We start from the raw sequence: 10,248 nt of genomic DNA, 5'->3' as shown, positions 1-10,248 counted from the left end.
ATATATATATATATATATATATATATATATATATATATATATAGGCGCAGGAGTGGCTGTGTGGTAAGTAGCTTGCTAACCAACCACATGGTTCCGGATTCAGTCCCACTGCGTGGCATCTTGGGCAAGTGTCTTCTGCTATAGCCCCGGGCCGACCAATGCCTTGTGAGTGGATTTGGTAGACGGAAACTGAAAGAAGCCTGTCGTATATATGATATATTATAAGTGTGTGTGTATATGTGTTTGTGTGTCTGTGTTTGTCCCCCTAGCATTGCTTGACAACCGATGCTGGTGTGTTTACGTCCCCGTCACTTAGCGGTTCGGCAAAAGGGACCGATAGAATAAGTATTGGGCTTACAAAGAATAAGTCCCGGGGTCGATTTGCTCGACTAAAGGCGGTGCTCTAGCATGGCCGCTGTCAAATGACTGAAACAAGTAAAAGAGTAAAAGAATATAATATATATATATATTATATAATATATATATATATATATATATAATTATATATATATATATAATATATATATATATATATATATATATATATATATGTCTTTTAATTGCCAGTTTGTAAGAGTGGACGACGAGACAGATCTAAAACGGTAATCGTCAAAAATAGCAAATTATAAATACTGGCAAAATGGAGGAAAGAAAGCCTGTTTGTCACTTGGAGATTAATGACCAGCGGAGTTTATAAGTGAAACCGGAAGCAATACCAACCGTTGAACTCATTATATACAGTGAAGATAAGAGATTTCTTTACTGTTTTATTTTTAAAAAGATTTTGTTTATTGTATTTTATCTGATATTATTTCTCTTTTCTCGTTTCCAACTTCCTATCTTATATATATTTTCTTTTATGTAACTAACACCAGAGCTAAAATAAGATTAATTTTCTTATATATTTTTCTCTTTTATTAATACTATGAGCACCGAGAAGGTCGCCTTACTCTTTACTCTTTCTCTTTTACTCTTTTACTTGTTTCACTCATTTGACTGTGGCCATGCTGAAGCACTGCCTTTAGTCGAGCAAATCGACCCCGGGACTTATTCTTTGTAAGCCAGTACTTATTCTATCGGTCTCTTTTGCCGAACCGCTAAGTGACGGGGACGTAAACACACCATCGTTTTGTCAAGCAATGCTAGGGGGACAAACACAGACACACATACATATATATATATATATATATATATATATATATATAATATATATAGATATACATATATACGACAGGCTTCTTTCAGTTTCTGTCTACCAAATCCACTCACAAGGCATTGGTCGGCCCGGGGCTATAGCAGAAGACACTTGCCCAAGATGCCACGCAGTGGGACTGAACCCGGAACCATGTGGTTGGTTAGCAAGCTACTTACCACACAGCCACTCCTGCGCCTTGTCTGTGTTATTTTCATTGTTGTGGGTGGGAGTATTCTTGTAATTTTAACTCATATATCTATGCTTTCGTTCCCGGGACCCCGACGACTTGATTGGTTGAATGAAATACTCATTGTTTACCCTGAGCATTCAGAAGAATCCAATTGGAATTGACCGCATTCTACCCAATGAAGTGGCCACACAGGGCTGTTACTAAACAGCATTGTTGATGAGCATGTGCTCCAGCATGGCTGTAGTCCAATAACCGGAAGATACCTTTGTCAAATATATATATTACCAATTACGAAACACCGAAACGGTTATTGATCTATCGATCTCTGTGGTTGAATTAAGGAGTGGGTGATGCTGGGTCAGTTGTTATTGTTGTTGTTGTGGTGTTCGTGGTGGTGACGGCGGTGCTGGTGATTGTTCTTGTTGCTGTTGAAAAGTATGTGAAGAATAGTTGCTGTAGTTAGAAATTTATGGTAGTAAACGTATCACTACGCACGTATATATATGAACAGAGAAAGACATTAAGGATTATTATTCGCAAAAAAGGAAAGAATAATTTTGAAATATCCCAAAATATACATTCAGAAAATATATTTTCCAGGTGAAAACTTTCACTGAATACTTTTTTTTACGCTTTGAACAAAGTTTATACTGAAATTATTTTGTGTTTAACTAAAAAAGCATAATAAATCTTAGAGCGTGTTATAAACAGTAGCTGCAACACACCGTGACGTATATTTGCTATTTAAATATGGCTAACCCCTAAGGGTGGATGCTACTGTAGTTTGTAGTTCCAGGAGGACACCTCCTCCAGCTGGTTATAGACACACTTTCTGTGCCGGCTTCCCTTTGTAAATAATGATAGGGCACATAAAATGTGTCTATAGCCAGCTGGAGGAGGTGACCTCCTGGGGCTACAAACTACAGTAGCATCCACCCTTAGGGGTTAGCCATATTTAAATGGCAAATATACGTCACGATAAAAAAGCATAACTTTGAAGAAATTGAAAGAAAAAAACAAAAAAAAAAACGAAACAAAAAATTGCTTGAACCGAAATCTCTTTCGAGTTTAATTTAAAAATACATAAATGTTAAGAAATTGTTACTCTTACTACGATATTCTACCTTAGAATTAATAATTGTGAATATCGGTGCCCAAAAATAATGAATCACTACTAAAAAGAAAACTGAAGCAACCATTGCGGAATTTCCAATCTGATTCATCTAATAATGCTAAGCAGAAGAGAATTGCAAACGAAGTTTCGCAGCTCAAGGGAGATCTTGCAAAGTCTTTGACACCCTCATTGGATGATCTAGGACAGGTCGACTGCCAACCAGTGAAGCTAGTTCTAGCAAAGTTTGATCCAAAAATTTATGGCAATCAGAGACGTGACTTCCCGTCAAGCTGGTATACTGGTCGTTTATGTACTCTCTTTCAAAGAAAGCCTTGTTTTGTTTTGCTTGTCGGTACTTTAATACTTCTGCTCAAGCTGATACTTGTTTTATTAAAACTGGATATTCTAATTGGCATCATGCAAAAGAAAAAAAGGCAAAGGTTTAAATAAGCACGCAAACTCTGCATCCCATATCCAAGCTATGGTAACATGGAAGGAACGCCAACAGCGTTTATCCACAACAACATCCGTGTCTTCAATCTTGCAAAATGTTCAATTGAGCAAAAACCGTTATTATATCAGTTCCATTGTTAATATTGTTCGAGGAAACAAAAATGAAGCTTTTCGGGATCTTTATTCGGAAGATGATATGTAGCCTTGTGGTCTTTTTATGAAATTATTCCAGCACACATTAGAAAAAGGCTCAAAGCTAATGGAATGTTACAGCACGATTCTAAAAAATGCGACCTACACCTCAGCAACAATGCAAACCGAAATCATCGAATTGTTGGGAAGACACACTATCAGCCTTGTGTCGATGTTTATTTGAAATTATATAAATATAACGTTTAAAGATTTGGCTGTTATCTCTAGCATATAGAAAGACCTTTCAGGCTTAACTATGTGCTTTTTGAAAATCATTAAAAAATATATTGGAGTCGATACATTCGACTAAAAATTCTTCGAGGTGATGCCCTAGCATGGCCTCAGTTTATTGATTGCAACAAGTAAAATGAAAATATAAACGAAATATATAAGGTTAGGCGTCAATGTGAAAAAAAAAACAAAAAAAACAAAACAAAAAAAATAGCCGAAAAATATAAGCATGGGGCTTTTGTCCACTTTCACACTTTAAGTAGGAGCATTTGTCCGTACCCCTGTACAGCACCCCCAGCTATCAAGATAGCACCTCCAGTTGCAATCGGCTGGCTACGTGGCTGCAAGTAACGGTAAATCAATTGTGACTATCCAGGATTTCTCGTCTTGTCTGGACTTCTTTTTCTCATTGAAGACACTAATAGCTTCCTGAGGGAGATTTTGGCTGCTATTTCTACTCAGTTCAGGAACTGTTATAAAGTTTCCACTGTTAGTGTTTTGTCGTAGTTTGCAGAATAGAAAATGATAATCAAGGGAGAGAACTCTTCAAATATAGATAGACAACTCACACAAATATTTGTAAGAGTTATTTTCCTTGAATTTGCGCGTCATATCTGCAGCAAGATTTTCGTCGTGTTTCCGTCTTATTATTTCGAGATTCAATAATAGATATTCTGTACGCAACACTGATACAACTTTAAATATAGTTGTAGTATTTGATTTAATAAATTCATTTGTTACGCTTGTATTATATAACCCATAGTTTTAATAATGCAAGTGCCGGTAAGATACTGGTAACGATTTAAATGAGTTCATTTCTTCTATAAAAAAAAATACCTCTTTCTTGCCTGCCTCGGTGCCCCCATTAAAAAATCCCCGCCATTTTCGTGAAATCTTATAATAAATAATTAAATCAGCTTCGAAGCTTCTAGCACTAGCTTACCATTAGCGCATTGCCAGCCATGAACCCCATTTGGAGATCTAAAAACAGTCTCACTGCTGGTTGTTCGCTGTTTGGTCGTTACAAGGTCGTTACAAGTGGCGATGTACAATTAGACTTAAAAGACTGGAGGTCATGGTGAAGAGGAAAACAAGATTGAGGAAGAGAATTTCAAAGTTCAGAGGTGCAAGGAAAGAAACTGGTACTGTAAAGAATAAACGATATGAGTCAAGGTATTTTACACGAGTCATTAATCAAGGACTCAAAAACCTTACTGTTGATTGGTAGTAGACTAAATGGTCTATAACTATGAGAAATAGATCGATCACCACAGTTCTTAAAGACAGGAACAACAGCTGGGAATTTCCATAAAGAAGGAAAACAAGATTCTGAGATACACTTTTGGAAGAGCCTAGATAACATAGAAGACAACTCAGAAGAGCACTTCTGAAAAACGATGACGGGAATACCATCAGGTACAGTTACTTTACATGGATCTAACCACGCCTCAATGACCGCAACATTAGCAGAAGTAATATGACAACTGTGTAACAGTTTATCAGTTTTGAAAAAAAAACAAACAAAATCCAGCAGGAAGTGGATGACCAGAGTCATTGAGAATAGAGTGAGAACTAAACAGTTGAGCAAAGAGCTCTGCTTTATCATTAGATGTTGTCAGGACCTCAGGTCCGCTGAATAAAGGAGGAATAGAAGAGTTATTGTTACCTCTAACACTATGGCTCCTCTAGCATTGGTCTCTCTAGATATGTACTGTTCTGTTTTATTTGAAGACTCTGTGGACCTACGGAACGACATCAAATGGTGTACCATTTGATAGTCTCCGCGAAAGACTACGCATAGCTCTAACTTGGAGTACTTGTCAACAGGAAGAATGAACAATCCTATTGTTGCTGCCAGAGACGTGCCCTGTTAATGAACTTCAAGCCACTGGCAGCCGATAATTCTCCAGAAGTCACGAGAGCCCGCTTTCTGGGATGATATACGATCATGAATGTGATGCTTGTAGTCTGATTTAACGTCATGAATGACATTCCTACAGTGATTGTAAGCATTGGTGAAAATCTGTTTATTCACTGCAGAATAATTTCGCTGAAATTGGTGGATAAAATGATTACGATGGGTGATAGCAGCAGCACAAGCAGAAGAAGAACAGGGTGAGGAATGCGGTTTCAGCTGGTATGAAGGAATGCGGTTTCAGCGAGATGGTATGAAGGTGTTAATACCAGCAGAAATTCAAGTTTCCCCTGCACAAGCCTCAGCAGGCTTAGCAAAAATATCGGTCCAAGGTCACGAAGAAAGTCGCAAAAATTGTCCCACGATCATAGTTGAATAGAGAACGATGAATTGGGAACTCCTTGGCAGCAGAACAATTCGGTGAAACGTCAACTTAAACAACAACATGATTACATCCTCCGAGTGGAGAATCATGACAAACCTTACAGATATCAGGATTTGATGCCAAAAAGAGATCAAAGAGGGAGGAAGATTGATCAACGCGATCAGGAATGCGAGTAGGAAAGTCAACGAGGTGTGTGAGCGATTGAGAAAGTACAAAATTATATACTTCAATGCCAGATGCACTGGTGCTATGAGAAAACTCAAGCCATTCTTTATGGTGAATATTAAAATCATCAACGACGAATATATTCGCAGAATTATGAAACAAGAGAGCCTTATCAATGCTGTCAGAAACAGACTGCATAACGGAACAATTTTGAGAAGATGGAGATCGATAGGGGAAGAACAAGTATCTAGTTGAGTGCAGAAGAGAAAGTCAAAAACACTTGAAAGACTACGTGGCTGTGTGGTAAGAAGTTTGCTTCCCAACCACATGGTTCCGGTTTCAGTCCCACTGCGTGGCACCTTGGGCAAGTGTCTTTTACCATAGCCTACGGTCAGCCAAAGTCTTGTGAGTGGATTTGGTAGACGGAAACTGAAAGAAGCCCGTCGTATATATATATATATATATACAAGAAACAGATGTATTAGTTTAACGCTCAGGAAGTGAGAAGATCTTTTACGTTTCGAGCCTATGCTCATCGACAGAAAGGAACACAGAAATAAACAGGGAGAGAAAATAGAAAAAAGTATAGTGCCTAGCGATCAAGGTTACCTGGGGTTTCGCGTCCATAAAGCGCTTCTTTTTACAGCATTTCCTCTGACTCTAAACCTGTTGGCCTATGGCCCCTCTAGCAATGGCCTCTCTAGAAAATTAAGAATACTGGCGTCTTTTCCTACTCCATTTTCTAGAGAGGCCATTGACCAGCGGGTTTAGGGTCTGAAGAAATGCTGTAAAAATAAGCGCTTTATGGACGCGAAACCCCAGGAAATCTCATAAACCGGCCATATCTATCTTTATCTTATATACTCTACTGCTCTATAACTTAGAGTGTGCTTCTTTATCAGATTTATGATTCACTGTCGATGTATGTATGTATGTACACACACACACACACACACACACACACACACACCACACACACACACACACACACACACACGCATGTATATATTTATATGGTAAAATGAAATAAACGAACAATAAAATTAACAATAACAAACAACAAGAAGACGTGCACCAGGAATGTATTAGTTTGACGCTCAGTAAAGAGAGAGAGAGTTTTTGATGTTTCGAGCATAGCTCTTTGTCAGAAAGCAGAAAAGGAAAAATCCGAAGAAGGAAAAGAAATCACCAACACCATGTGCGTGGTCACATTAACATAGTATAGAACATAGGTATAGATATAATAGCAAGTACTTTGTATGACGATGGGTGTAAAAATTACATCAATACATGGACAGTAAAAGGAGAGTTGTATGCTCGTTTCGACTCATATTGAAATCTTTATCAGTATATGCACACCTTCAGGTGCAGGCATAAAGAAAACTCTACCGCCCTGTTCTGTTTTATCTGGAGACTCTGTGGACCTACGGAACGACATCAAATGGTGTACCATTTATTAGTCTCCGCGAAAGACTACGCATAGCTCTAACTTGGAGTATCTGCCAACAGGAAAATGAACAATCCTGTTGTTGCTGCCAGAGACGTTCTCTGTTAATGAACTTCAAGCCACTGACAGCCGATAATCCACACACACTACCTCACACTTGGCTGCTTCATAAAAAGTGTAGAGTATTTAACCCGTAATACCCATATAGATGACCATCAAGCCTCAATTTTTAAAAATCTCGTGCTACCAAATTTTAATCGAGCCCCACCAAGTCTGGTTACTCAAGTGTTAAATTTCCGCTAACCCGCGACAACTACAAATATAGCTAACTGATGTCGCTGTTAAACCATACCACTGCTACCACACATAGGGGTGACATCCTGAGCGAGCAACTGGGCTTAAGAATAAAGGAAACAACTGATGTCACTCGCAGAGTAATAACACCACGTGACTGAGTTGTTCAATAAAGGCCTAACACCTAGAAGCCATTTGAATTTGTTTTATCTCCTGTTATTCTCTCTCGTTATCTGACGAGATATGTTCGTTCCACGAGCCCACGAAACTGTAAGTTGCATGGAGCTGAGCCAAAGTTTTATGATAGCAACAACAATAGTATATCTATCTATCTATCTATCTATCTATCTATCTATCTATCTATCTATCTATCTATCTATCTATCTATCTATCTATCTATCTATCTTGTTTGTTTCTTTGTTTCGTTTCGTTTCTTTCTTTCTACAGGAATGTAACATTGCCATCGTTTCCTGAACCTTAAACTTATAAGGCAATTTGTCGCATGCTGAGCACATCTACTTCTAAACACACACACACACATGTTCTTCTGCACGCCCGAGAAATCCTCCAATGGAGTTAGCAATTAACTTGAAGGGGTTAAATGAACATGTTTTAATGTTTTTAATTTGATTTAATCAATAATTCGGTGTCTGATAAGCAAGCCGACGAGATCAAATGGTTATTATTTATTGATGAGCAAATAATAACTCATCGTTATCATCAAGTAATAATTATATTAGCGTGACACTTCATCAGTCAACTAATTTATTTTCCCACCGCCACCGCTCCCTACCCCCTCTCGCCCCAAGTTCAATTAATTTGACATGTCACAGACTCATTACCGATTTAACAATGTATTTTATCAAATAACGACATTAAAACAAACAACTGAAGACGGAGTAACTGCTGGTCTCATGATTGTTCTGGTCATTGGCTGGAGTGGACATTCATACGAGAGCAGGGGACTGTTGTCAGGGCCATGATGATGATTGTGATGATAATGACGATAATAATGAGGCTCGTGATCACCACAATCACCACCTCCAGCCCATTACCACAACTACCACTACAGCCAACCTCCTCCTCCTCAAAAACATCATCATCCCCCATCATCACCACCAATACTATCACTGTCCCCACTACCACCACCACCACCACCACCATCATCATCATCACAATCATCCTCATCATTGTTGTCGTCGACGTCGTCATCATCATCATTATCATTATCAACATTTTGGTATCCATTTTACAATGAGTCTGATGGACTTGCCATGCAGGACATTATCCCACTTTAACTCCTGTTTCAAACAATCTAACAGCCAGAAGAATGCGTGGAATACCTTTGTTGTCGACAGATCGAATATACTTCAGCACTCATAACCAATCTGCTATACCATCGCTAGAACTAATCCTGTCATTTCGATAACGGTGTCTGAGTTCTTCAGTATCCCAAAAAGCTGTTCGTTCCTCTGAGAACTTTTGGAGAAAATTTGGAGAAGAGTATTATAAAAGACTAAGAGCGATCAAAAGGAAGCCGACTTTATTTTCTCCCGCCAAAACTAATTCCGCGTGAGCAAAATCCTTTGGGTGGAAGGTGACACCAACGTTCATGAGCATGCGTGAACATTTTCGCGCCGATAAACCACGTCAGTCGTCGGTTGTGACGCCTGGAGTACAGACGTAGAGTGCGTGCTTGTCGGACTTTGGTTTTCGTGCAAGACAACCGAACGCATCAATCAGATACCATAAACTCATTTCTCATCCTCAGTGAAATCTGAATCGTGGTTTGCACAGTCCAACATCTTCTGAGTGATTTCCATGCGGAATTGCTTATGTTGCTCCGTCAGCATTTTGGGAACGAATGTTTCCGACAATCACCGCATGCGCAAACCCTTCGCCCTTGAACGCACTTCGTATATTAGATTGTCGATTTGTTTTAGAGATGGATATGAAGACGATTAAAGACCAATTTCAGGATATGTTAGGTCTTACAATCGTCGATAATCTTTCTCGATGAAAGCACATCTTTAACACTAGAACCACATCCTAATGGCCGACCTTTCTCTCAAGGACTAGAAAATGTGTCAGTCTCCAGAAATTATCGATACCCAACAAGGTTCACGTGATTTCCACAATTAAATATTGCACCCCCTCACATTTGGGACAGGGCTGTTATTGCACGTATAGACATCCAGTCTGATCGTCACAAAGTCATTCACAGATATATTTCAGCCTCAGTTCCACAAGCATCTTGTCTCCTCCATGTGACTTTTCTACCGCTGCTATCATGGCTTCTGCTCTCAAGAGCTAGATGGATCAATGCTATCTCATTTTCTCTCATCACCCTCGTGGTATTTAACTCCCTCCTCAGGTCCCGCACTTACTGTTAAGTTCCAGTCCTTTCCTGGAACATCGACTTTCTGGAACTCACTTTTTGCTGAGGTCCTTTCCAAAGGCGATGATCAGCAAAGGTTCAATGGGAACCGATGTCGAGGCTAATGGGTGAATGTTGTCTGCGAAGGCTATGGGCACTGCCCCTTCCTTCAGACCCAACAAAATGTACCCACCCTCTCTCAGACACAAGTAATTTGTAGATTCGTATCTTACACAAGTATAATATGTAAATTCTTCTCTTAAGCACATATAGTGTCTAGAATTCTCTTC

This window comes from Octopus sinensis, linkage group LG13 (genome assembly GCF_006345805.1).
Source record: "Octopus sinensis linkage group LG13, ASM634580v1, whole genome shotgun sequence".
Taxonomy (NCBI): Eukaryota; Metazoa; Mollusca; class Cephalopoda; order Octopoda; family Octopodidae; genus Octopus; species Octopus sinensis.
The sequence above is the reverse complement of the archived record's forward strand: the minus strand, read 5'-3'. Positions refer to the sequence as shown.